The 12,435-nt window shown below is 38.5% G+C and overlaps 1 non-coding gene across 1 annotated transcript in view; it reads left to right on the top strand.

The window, feature by feature from the left end:
• The first annotated feature begins 2,657 nt into the window (after positions 1-2,657).
• The window catches only part of LOC108280083 (uncharacterized), a 43,258-nt gene continuing 33,480 nt past the window's right edge, over positions 2,658-12,435 (top strand). Inside the window, exons 1-2 of the transcript XR_008398374.1 lie at positions 2,658-2,781; positions 5,564-5,680. This is a non-coding gene — a transcript (uncharacterized LOC108280083). The remainder of the gene's footprint in view (positions 2,782-5,563; positions 5,681-12,435) is intronic.

Here is a 12,435-nt window from a genome sequence, read left to right as displayed (position 1 = left end):
TCAGTATTTCCATTTGCAAAATTTTCAAACTTTGCAAACTTTTTACATTCTCAAACAGCTCTATAACACGCTACATGAAATGTAATATTTGAAAACCATAATAATTACAGTAGCTGTGTCTGAAATTGCTCACTCGTAAATTTGTGTATGCAAAAGTAAAGCCATACTACTGATCCGTTGTGCTTAATACGCGCTTCTGTTGCTACGTTAAACAGGAAACTCCTCCAGGCAGTAGATCAGTCCATCCAAGATTTTGTGATCGCAGAAATTAATGCTAAATCAAGGAAACGTCGCAATCATCAGAGGAGCTTGCAATTTTTTCCTAAATTACCCCAGATTTTCTGTAGTTCTGGGCCAAGATGAGTCATATGACATCATCACATTGCTCATTCAGCCAAAGCCCACTTTGATTCACATGCATCCAACATGGGTAGAGCTAAAAAGATCTAATTCACCAACAAACATCACGGTGAAATTTTGTAGAATTCCAATTTCGATTCCAATTCAAGTAGTTTTCTGCAAAAACACACAAAACTTCGCAAAATGCACCGCAAATTTTGAAAAACCCGCAGCAAAATCTTTTTGGCTGCAACAGTCACAAAAAATGTTCCGCAAAATCCTGTATGGACTGGTAGATGTCCATCACTCCAAACCTACTTGAAATGAATTTGAAAAACAATGAAATTCTGTTGTGTCTGATCCAATAAGTAAGAATTACCATAAAATTATTTTTTGCACAAGTTTTCCATTGTGCACTGTTTAAAGGGTTAAGTGCACAATTTCTTTTTTGTGAATAACATTTTCCCCCATAAAAAAATAAAACAAATAGCAACACAAACACACACCCCCCCCCCAAATAAAAAGGTGTGTGTGTGTCGTTTAAAACATGACACATACTAAACACGCAATTAGTTATCCAGATAGAAAACAAAGCTAACAAGAACTGTCCAACTCTGAATTTTACATGGTTTGGCCTTATAAAACTTGGATGTAGCCCGTTCCAGGATGAACACGTCCAAAAAATAAGAACGGCAGCTTGATAAGAGAAATATGATCAAACCAACCTTTCAGAATTGACTTCTTTGCTTCTGTCGATAAGCACATGATTTCTCAAATAGTCTTTGCAAAGTCTTGCCAATGTTAACATGCATTTAAGTTCAGAGAATCAACTCTGTGATGGGTATTCTGTGTTAGAGACCCTGTCCTCTTTTTGTCGATTACTCTTTTTGTCACGATTGGAGGAGGAGATGGATGCAAGCGCATATTATAAGTTTTAATAAAGATTAAAACAAAACACAAAGAGACACTATGACCATGTGGTAAGACACTAAGACTAAGAATAAACAAAAATCAAAGACCATAAAGACAGCAAAGAAATACAAATGTAAGACAAGGTGTGCAGTGCAAACTGTGACTATATACACACAGGTGCTCCCCCAGCAAAAGGCATTACTCCCGGAGCGTCAGAAAACATTCCCTCCCCCGGTAGTCCTGCCCAAAATGTCTTCAGTCGATCGCGGAGGCGGGGCGATGTCCTCAGCCGAGGCTGGAATAGTGACATCCGAGGCGGATCAGGGAAGAAAAGTGGAGCTCTTGGCCGCACCGGGAGGCAGACCAACATCTTCAGCTGAACAGGAAGAGCTTAACAAAATGGGAAGTGGCTATAAGAAAATAGCACTCGCATTGAAAATGCCCATTTCCATCATCACGGCGCTAATTAAGAAGCTCCAGTCAACTGTAAATGTTATAAATCAACCTGGAAGAAGACGTGTGTCTATATCCTCTCAACGCACTGTAAAGAGGGCGGTTCAAGTGGCCAAAAAATCTCCAAGGATCACAGCTGGAGAATTGTAGAAGTTAGTTGTGTCTTGGGGTCAGAAAATCTCCAAAACTACAATCTGAAGTCACAAAAACGCCTCTACTCTCATCCAAAAACAAACTCAAGCATCTTCAGTTTGCCAGACACTTCTGGAACTTCAAATGGGATCGGGTTCTATGGTCAGATGAGACCAAAATAGAGCTTTTTGACAATAAACACCAGTGGTATTGGTGCACACAGAGAGGTAGCCATATGGAAAAGTCCCTCATGCCCACGGTTAAATGTGATGGTGGATCTTTAATGTTTTGGGGCTGTTTTTCTGCCAGAGGACCTGGACATTTTGTTAGGTCACATAGCATCATGGACTCTATCAAATATCAACAGATATTAAATGAAAACCTGACTGCCTCTGCCAGAAAGATTAAAATGGGCCATGGTTGGATCTTCCAGCAGGACAATGATCCATGGACCTCGAAATTTGAAGGATCTGGAGAGATTCTGTATCCCTTTCCATGTATTCTCCAACCTCATTAAGCATTCTAGGAGAAGACTCAGAACTGTTATCTTGGCAAAGGGAGGAAGCAAAGTATTGACTAAAAGCGTGCCAATAAATGTAACAAACTGTATGTATGCACATACAGTACGTACACACTGTCACATACTGCACATACTGTCTGTACCGTAATATAACCAGACAGTTCAGATATATGAATGGGGAGCTTATGATTTTAATGCACCTGTCAAAAAAGTTTTTAGGCTCACCAGTATTAAAAATGTTACAAAAAGTATAAATTTTAACTGTACATTTGTGTGTGTGTGTTTTCTAGGAGAGTGCTCCATTCCAGCAGAAGAGATCAGACTCTTCAGGACTCAACTGTGTGTTTGTGCAAACTTTAATAATTTTCAAAGATGGAGACCCCTGATCTGGACACAGATAATGTTTCCCCACACTCAAAAACCAGGTAACCTACCATGTCATTGTATTCTAGTCATTAAATATTCATATTTATACCATGGTCTGTCCGAATACTTGATTCTGATTGCCTGGAAGGTGTGCATTCAAACTGTTGAATTACGGGTGGGTGATGTGACGATTTTGTCCACAATCTACTTTTCAAGCGAATTGTAGAGATTGTGACCTCTTACGTCCTCATAATAATGTTAAAATGCAACAGAATGATTGGCTACTAGATGGCTGTGCTGATTGCCTAAATTATCATGTGTCTCAGTCATGTGACTTTCATGCGAGGCGTATTTGAAAAACAGTTCAACATGAGCTAGCTAGGTACTACAACCCCACTCATCCCGAAGAGATGTCTGAGGTGTCCCATTCTATCTAACCAAGAATATGGTGCTGTTCAAAGCTATATTTTTAAAATAAAATTAAAGATTAATGCAATATTGTGTTTTAAATTGTGCAAATAGATAAGTCCATAGGCTTGTTCTGGTCTTTTTATTCTCCATAATACATCTCAAAATTGGGAAGAAGATCGCAATTCAGATTGTGGAACATGATTGTATGTTGTGAAGATCGTGATATGATTTTTTGGGAAGATCACCCACCCCTACGTTGAATTCACAGATGGTTCCAGTCAGTTTAATCACCGTTCTAAATTAATGCACTGCCTATAAACAATTGTAACCATAGTTACATACAGTTACAGTTGCATACAGAGTGAGACAGTTATTGTAAACATGTCCTAAACAGGACATTCACACATATACCATCTCTCTCTCTCTCTCTCTCTCTCTCTCTCTCTCTCTCTCTCTCTCTCTCTCTCTCTCTATAATAACTTTATTATAATTCATACAAATTATTGTAATCTTATCAAACTACTTTATCTCTGTGTGTGATTTAGAGCAGCCAAAATTCTAGATCTAATGACCCATAATAATAGCTAACAAAAAGTAAGCGCTATTTTTTACTTTTGCTTTGTTTACGTTACCACGTGTGTGTTTTTTGTTTTGGTTTCTGTCCTTTCTCCACCCATGTATTGTGATTGGTTGTGTCCCTCATGTGTCATCATTGTCTACAGCTGTTTCTGTTTCCCCCTTTGATTAGTTTGAGTATTTAAACCTTTGTGGAACTTTGTACGGTGTGAAGTAATGTCCTGTGTTTATTTGACAGACATACAGTACCAAGCCTTTGTTTATTGTGTATGCGATCCTGGTTTTTGATCCTGTTCTGATTTTCTTGTTTTGACTTTTGCTTAGCCCAGTTTATGTTGTTTGTAGGTTCATCCCCTGACCCATGCCTGTTTTAGAATTCTGCCTTTGTCTGTTGTTTTGGATTTGCCTGCCCGCCTCTCACTAGAAGCTTTGACTGCAATTGCGTCTGTCTGCGTTTGATTACCTGACCAGCATTATATTGGTGGATCAATTATTTATTTATATGGATTTTTTTTCCACGTATGAGTTTTTGGCGATTACAGTATCCCTGTAACACCAGGGGACTACGAAACTTTTTTTGATGAAATGTCTCTTGAAATGTGTGTGCTGTGTAAACGTCAGATTCAACAATGGTCCCTGCCTAAAATAATTTATTTAGTAAGTTATAAGTTATAAGTTATATTTAATAGTAAATATGTTGGTAATATCTTTTTCTCCTTTCACTCCCATAACGGATCCATAAGAGTTTTATTTAAAGAGATAATATATGTTTACCTTATTTATATTCATATTGTAATTGTTACAGACAATATTGTTTGAAAGTTAAGGAAGTATCATTCAGGCTTATACACAGGATCAACCCAGTGAAACATTATTTTGTAAAACTTTAAAGATGATATTGATGCAAGTTGCTCCTTTTGTGACAGTTGTCCTTAAACTGTGGTTCATTTGTTTTGGCATTGCCCATTTGTTAGGCCTTTTTGATTAAATGTTTGTGAGTTTGTTGTGAAGACTGTTGATGAGTTTGTTTTGTTATGGAAACATTTGTTGTTTGGTCTCTTGGAGTATCAAAGAAACTATGTTTATATGATAAATCTTATTTCTTTAGTGGCAAAATTCCATATTCACAAATATACATTTTCCTGCAAAAATACCCTGCTTTATGTCCTTTTAAAATAGAAATATAACATTATATTGACTCAGTTCGATTTTCTATTAAAGAAAAGGCAATTAAAATTCTGAGAATTTGTATTAATATTATTATTCAGAAATGTGCTAAGCTCCGCCAGTGTACAAATGATTTTATGATATTGTTGATGTTTGTAAGTCTATGTAAAACGTGACCTTTGTTAACTGATTACAAAAAAAAAAAAAGATGGCTAAATGGGACTACGGAGGTTGTTGGGGACAATAAACGTCACACCGAACAGGAAAACTCCTCTTCTATAGACTTGGGGTGTGTGTGTGTGTGTGTATATATATATTATATATATATATATATATATATATATGGTATAAGCAGGAAAATCCAGAGCTAGGAGTGTATTACACGATTTTATGCACTCCGCTTCATGTCAGGTGGTTCTTTGCCTCCATGGCATGCATTAAAATGATGTAATGCACACCTAGCCATGGATTATCCCTTACCCAAATCATTTACTGTATAAATATGAAAGGAATAACTTAAGCAATGTTTTACTGTTAATGAAAAGCTAACAGTCACCACTCAGTATGAAATAATGTTAGATTCAGTTCATTGTAAGTAAAAATAAGTCGTCATTAAATTAAGAAGTTAGTAAAGAACTGTAAAGAGTGTATATAAATGACTAAAGGTCTGTCTATAATGTTGTGCAGTAAACTCCAGGGAGAGAGATCAGAATCACCAGCACCCAGCTGTATCTCCATGAAGAGTGATCAGTCTATGGAACCTCCTCTGGAGTTTAAAGATGGAGACTCCTCACTTCTACACAGGTAACATCTCCTCACTGTTAATGTAACTGCTAAAGTCACAGTTAAAGGGAAATTCCAATAAAAAAAAGAAAATAATGCAAAGGTAAATAATCATGTAACGCTGCTAGCTAACATTATGGTAGCTACGTGTGTTGTTATTAACTTCAGTTATTTGTCTCAGTGTAATTGTGAAAGATCTACAGTTGCTCTCTGCCTCCTGTTGCTCTTCTTGGTGGAGTTCTTCTTCTGTATGTTCTGGCTCGAACATGTATGGTTGGATGCCACTGTGTAATAATAAACTTTATTTTATTTTTTATAAAGCACCTTTAAAAGCAGCTTCTCAAAGCGCTGTACACAAAATAAGTAGTACACAGAAAAATAAAACATAAAAGTTCATAAGAACAACAAAAATTTATAATGATAATAATTAAATAATGATAATTATTTTAAAAAGGCATCAGCAGTCGAATGCAATTTTTAAAAGTGTGTCTTAAGTTGCCAAAAGTGCCAAAAATGCCAAAAGTCTGATTTCCCCTATGTTCAGGAGGAAGAGAGTTCCAGAGTGAAGGAGCGTAGACAGAAAAAGCCCTGTCACCCATAGATTTTAGCCGGGAGAGAGAAATAGTTGGTATATATTGTAACCGTAGTTTTGACAGGTATAGGTCAGAGGTCAAAAAGATACACATTCAAACTCTCTATATCTAGATCAAAGGTCATGATCAAAAAAATAAAAATATTAATAGTTATGTTAATTCTGGATCACATCCATTCGTTACCATACATGGTGCGGCCATGTGTTTTCCGCCCCACACACGTTGCACACATGGTCCTTCTAACACTCTGTGGTAGGTCATAAAAATATATATAGTTATGTTAAATCTGGTTCACATCCATTCGTGACAGAAACGTTACCATACATGGTACGGCCATGTGTATCCCACATCCAAACAAAAATATGACACAAACACACACGTGCATGTACAGACAAACGCATGCATACGAACCTGCTTATAAAAGTCGAGCATCCCTCTAGGTTTTATAATACTCTGTACTTAGAACAACGTGTGCGATCTTACAACATGGCTGATGTTTGTCCTAACGCGCCGAAAAAACCTCACCCTTTTTTGGGAAGAATAGAAAAAATGTTAGAACATGAAAAGATTCAATATTGGGTAATGTCAAACGGATGTACAGCCGGGTTTTTTTTCGATGCAGAAAAAGGAACCGTTTTGCTTTTCAAGTTCTCGGTCCCGGGACACATCCACTGGATCCGTGCTACAGAGAACGTAACTTTTAACAAAGGTGACTGGAAAAAGTTCAGAAAATGGTGCAAGGATTTTGACTACATTGTTAGAATGGATTTCTTTTCCCCGGATGCGTACAGACGTAAATGGAACAGTACGTCTCTTCAATGCAATTACTGTATCAGAGCAACAAATTTCTCCAAGAACCAAGTTTCACTGCACTGTGCTTCTGTATTAACCGGTGACAACGCCCCTGATAACAAAGAGAATTGTGAAGTGAGGTATGACCGAACCAGCTGGCACGATGTGCAATGCTACTTCCGGCAAATCGATGAATTATTCAAAAAAAACTGGAAGAGACAAAGAAATGATGCAAATAAAAGTAAGGCTAGAAGAAGTCTAATTCTGAGATCGTCAATATACTATTCTTGATCAGAAACTCCACCTCCCGCCAAGACTCCACCCCACACGCTATATCAATGAGTCTGATTACATATCGAGTCAAAGTATTCTGAACGTCAACCAGCAGTATGTCTTGTGAATTCAACCCCGTTTTCTACAACTCTGATGCAACCCTGTAGGATGATGATGATGATGATGTGACCAGTTTGGGTTTTGAAGACGGTGAAAACCTAGGAAAAAGAAATCTGACCTATCTGACAACGAATGATGAAGACGACGGGTGTATAACCAACACTTAACCATCATACGTGCTGTTACGGGGGAACTGCTGGACAGAGTTATCCAACAAGATCTGAAGGACAACTGTCACGGCTGCACGATCGATCACCCGAGTCAACTCCAACACACGTGTTTGTTCGATCCTGAAGAGTACTGTCTGCACCTAAACACCTACAGATTGCTGAAAAAACTGTTTAAACCGTGGTTCAAATACACATTGGCAAGAGGTCTGAAACTGTGTGGAATCAAACACACTCCTTCCCTGGAAAAAATTCAAGGCATCGCTGAAGCCACCAAGTGTGAATGGCGAGACGAGCCTCACATCAAAACCGTGCTGAACGAGGTCAAGGAGAAAACCAAAGACGTTTTCAACGAGCAAGTGTGCGAAGACATCGTAGATTACTGGACCTTTCACTCATCTCTGGAACCTGCTGAACCGTCGCATACATGGGAAACTTCAAAACAAGCCACGTCTATTCTGACTGCGAGAAAAGGCTGAAGCCGATTAAAACAAAAATGCTGAAGACATTCGTAAATAGCGTGTGTCTTTAACACATAGGTGTGTAACAAGTTTTTGTATGTATTGCTGAAACATTTGATTGTAAACTAATGTATCTAAGCCTGTGTGTGTTTAGAATGGAAAATGTTACTTTGATTGAATATGTAATACCTTACTCGCGTGTTCTGAGATAAATGCTTAATCTACACTGGTGTTTGATCATTCTTGCCTTGACACTCGAAATGACTGAACGATTGATGAAGAATATATATTATACACTGTCAGAACCTGGTTCGTACGGTGGTGTTGAGAGTTTGCAAAGAGCTATTGTTGAGAAAATAGGTAAAAGAGCTAATGATACTGAAATAAAAAACTGGTTAGCAGAGCAGGATGCATACAGTCTACATAGACCAGTATCTACAAAGTTTAAAAGAAACAAGGTTTTTGTGAACATCGATGAACAATGGCAAGCTGATTTAGTCGATATGAGCAACTTGTCAGAGAGTAACGACAATGCGAAATTTATGATCACGTGTATAGATATTTTATCCAAATATGCCTGGGTACGTGTGTTACGAAACAAGACCGGAATCGAAGTAACTAAAGCTTTTGATTCCATTCCAAATGAAGGTAGGGTCCCCAGAAAACTACAAACTGATCAAGGGAAGGAGTTTTTTAACAAAAATTTTCAAACATTAATGAAAAAACATGACATTATTCACTTTGCTACGGGTACGGGGCAAAAAGCATCGGTGTGTGAAAGGTTCAACAGAACGCTAAAGACCAGGATGTGGAGATATTTTACCGCTTTTAACACGAGAAAATACATCGACATAGTTCAGGATTTGATTCAAGCGTACAATCACAATTACCATTCCAGCATCAAAATGAAACCCGCTGAGGTCAACGAAGCCAATTCCTTCAGAGTATTTGAAATCCTCTACGGACTGTTCTCACCTAAATTAACGAAACTAAATTTCAAGTTTAAAGTCGGTGATATCGTTAGAATTTCTCATTTAAAAAGACAGTTTGAAAAAGGATACGAGCAAAACTTTACGGATGAATATTTTACAATCTCTGAACGGATACCGAGAGAACCCCCAGTGTATAAATTACAAGACTATGATGGTGAAAAAATTGAGGGAACATTTTATGAACCCGAGTTACAAAAGATAATTATCGGTAAGGTCAAGACGTTTAAAATTGAGAAAATCTAGTCTGAAAAGACCCGAAAGCAGAAAAAAGTCTGCCTGGTGAAATGGGTGGGTTGGCCCGATAAATTTAATTCGTGTGTTCCGTTCGAAGACGTAGTTAACATAACAAAAGCATCACCGTGAACAAAACTGAAAACTATATTCATTAAACCATGGAAGAGTGTGGATTCTTTGTGACCCTTCCAAGCAACTCGTCTTTGGATATTTACCCTAATAATAAGATCGCGCACTACACTACTAAATTCGCCAAACCAATCAGTTTGAACGGAATATGGGAAGTCTCACTCGCAGAGGTTCAATATATCCAGAGTTGGTACTCGTTAACGGAGGAAGACAGTTTCTGTCATATTATTCGGAGGGATGGAAAGAGAATACAAAACAGTAACTTTAATATCACTCCAGGATATTATAAAAATATCGATGAAGTGGTTAGTGAAATCAACAACAACATAAAGAAATTGGAGCTCGGAATAGAGCTATTCTATAACCCTATGAAAAATAAAATATGCATCGTATCCCAAAAACATTTCGCGTTCAAAGCTAATGGAAAATTAGCATATATGCTCAGTATGAACCTCGGTGTTCCGATAACGGTCCGAGAACCAGACGCGCCTAACCCCGCTGATATTCACGCAGGCTTTTATACGATGTATGTATATACAGACGTTATCGAGTATCAACGAGTTGGTGACAGTTTTGCCCCGTTACTGAGATGCGTACATATAACGGGTGAAAACAACAAAGTCGTCACAATTACTTATGATAAGTTGCATTACGTACCTCTCACCAAGAACCACATTACCGATATAGTAATCGAAGTCAAAACAGATCAGAACAAGCCTATACCTTTTAGTTACAGGAAATTTATTGCTAAACTACACTTTAGACCCGCTAAACATTCGTTCCATATGTAAAATGATGGATAGGGGCTACTTTCATCCGCAGACCTACGTGGATTATTATGTCCGCCAGGCTGGAAATGGTCTTCCTGGGTTTCAAGGCGCCCCCACCATGTATGGGTCGGGGCTAGGAGGACTGTTCAAGGGTCTTTTTAGAATGGCGGTTCCGTTCCTCAAAAGGGGTTTTGCTATTGCAAAGCCTCATTTAAAAACAGCTGCTAAAGAGTTCGTAAGTGACGTATTCAGCAATATTATGAGCAAGACACAAGCTCAGAATCAAGACGGATCGGGGCTTGTGTTGATTGCGTGTAAAAAATCTAAAAGGCTCCCAGGGCGTCGACATGTGGTTCCTAATAAAAGACGTAAGGTTACTTAAATCAAGAACAGTGTGAAAAAGACCGAGCAGAGAGGCAACAGGCACCCTTCCATCTCTCACAAGAGAAATCGGCTGAACATTTTCTAACATCATGGCGTTCTTACACAGTCTATCCTCAGAGCGTACCAAGACAGAATTGGATATTTTCATATTACCTTATACTCAAACGAGTATCGAGAAGTACACTTATGTCGAAATACCTCCACTTTCCTCTCTTACGGACAACGGGCCCCTGGAGTTCTACGTGGCTGGAAACGGGGAGTATTACCTCGACTTGAACAACACTTTTTACATCTGTCCTGTAAAACCGTGAACCCCGACGGTTCCAATATAGCTAACGATGTAAAGGTTGGGGTCGTTAACTACCCCGTAGCCTCACTTTTTTCACAAGTGGATGTCATGCTTGGGGATCGTCTTATTTCTCAATCTAGCAGTACATACCCATACCGTGCTACCTTTAAAAGTCTTATCAACTGTGGAAAAGATACACTGGAAACACAATTTTGCACCAGGCTATTCTACAAAGACACAGCGGGGCATATGGACGCCACAGACCCGGACGGACAAACCGAAGGCCTCAAAAAAAGGGCCAGTTTCAGTGCTGAAAGCAACACCTTCGACTTGATTGGACACATTAACTCGGATATATTTTTTCAGGATAAACTTTTACTGAACGAGATTGACTTGAGGATTAAAATGGTTCGCAGCAAAGCTGAATTCTGCTTGATGAAGGAAGGAAATGCAAATTTCAATCTGAAAATACTCAATGCTTCTCTTTTTGTGAAGAAAGTAACCGTCTCACCGTCTGTAAAAATCGGTCACGGACAAGCACTTCTCAGCGCCACAGCCAAGTATCCAATCGAAAGAGTCTGTTTGAAGACCTTCAGTCTAGCTGCAGGGAGCTGCATTTGTTCACAAGAGAACCTTTTCCTCGGCCCCTTACCTAAAACCATTATCTTTGGGATGGTAGACAACGATGCCTTCAGCAGGTTGTACAATAAAAACCCTTTTAATTTTAAACATTACGATGCAGAGTTTATCGCGCTGTACGTAGATGGTACGCAATATCCTGCAAAGCCGTTTCAGCCTGTTTTTCAGTCCGGTAACGTGGTCCGTGAATTCCATTCTTTAATTTTAGCATTAGGAAAGCAGATGAAAGATCAGGCACTGTCGATAAACAGAGAAGAGTACCTGAACGGATATACTTTATTCACTTTCAACCTGAATCCCGATGACGATTGTGGGCAACATTTGTCATTAATAAAATCGGGCAATATGTGATTGGAACTCAGATTTCGTCAACCACTTACGATCACAGTGAATTTAATCGTGTACGCCAGTTTTGACAGCATTCTAGAAATAAACAATCGAAGAAACGTGCTCATCGATGACCAGTAACGCATGGATAAAAGAGAACTAACGGAGGTTATGAGAAGTTGGCCTGAAATAGATAAAATATTTCATGGCGTGATGGCCTGTGACGAGCTACCTACAAGTACTCTGAGAAAGTTTCCAGCTTTATTCATCGTAAACACACATCCGAGACACATGCCGGGTGAGCACTGGCTAGCGTTATGCCTTAATGACGAAAACACAGGAGAATTTTTTGACTCGTACGGAAACCCTCCAGACTACGGACTCTTTCCTCGATCAATTCATTATTTTTTGACAAAGAACTGTTGCAAAATAAAATATAACCCTGTACAAGTTCAAAACTTTACGTCGGTTTGCTGCGGGCAACACTGTGTTTTTTTTCTGTGTCACAAAGCTAAAGGTTATTCATTTAACCATATTATGTCTATGTATAGCAAAGATTTAATTAGAAATGATAACACTGTTGTGTCATTCGTTAAAAAAATGTAC

Source organism: Ictalurus punctatus, chromosome 19 (genome assembly GCF_001660625.3).
Source record: "Ictalurus punctatus breed USDA103 chromosome 19, Coco_2.0, whole genome shotgun sequence".
Lineage (NCBI taxonomy): Eukaryota > Metazoa > Chordata > Actinopteri > Siluriformes > Ictaluridae > Ictalurus > Ictalurus punctatus.
The sequence above is the reverse complement of the archived record's forward strand: the minus strand, read 5'-3'. Positions and strand labels throughout refer to the sequence as shown.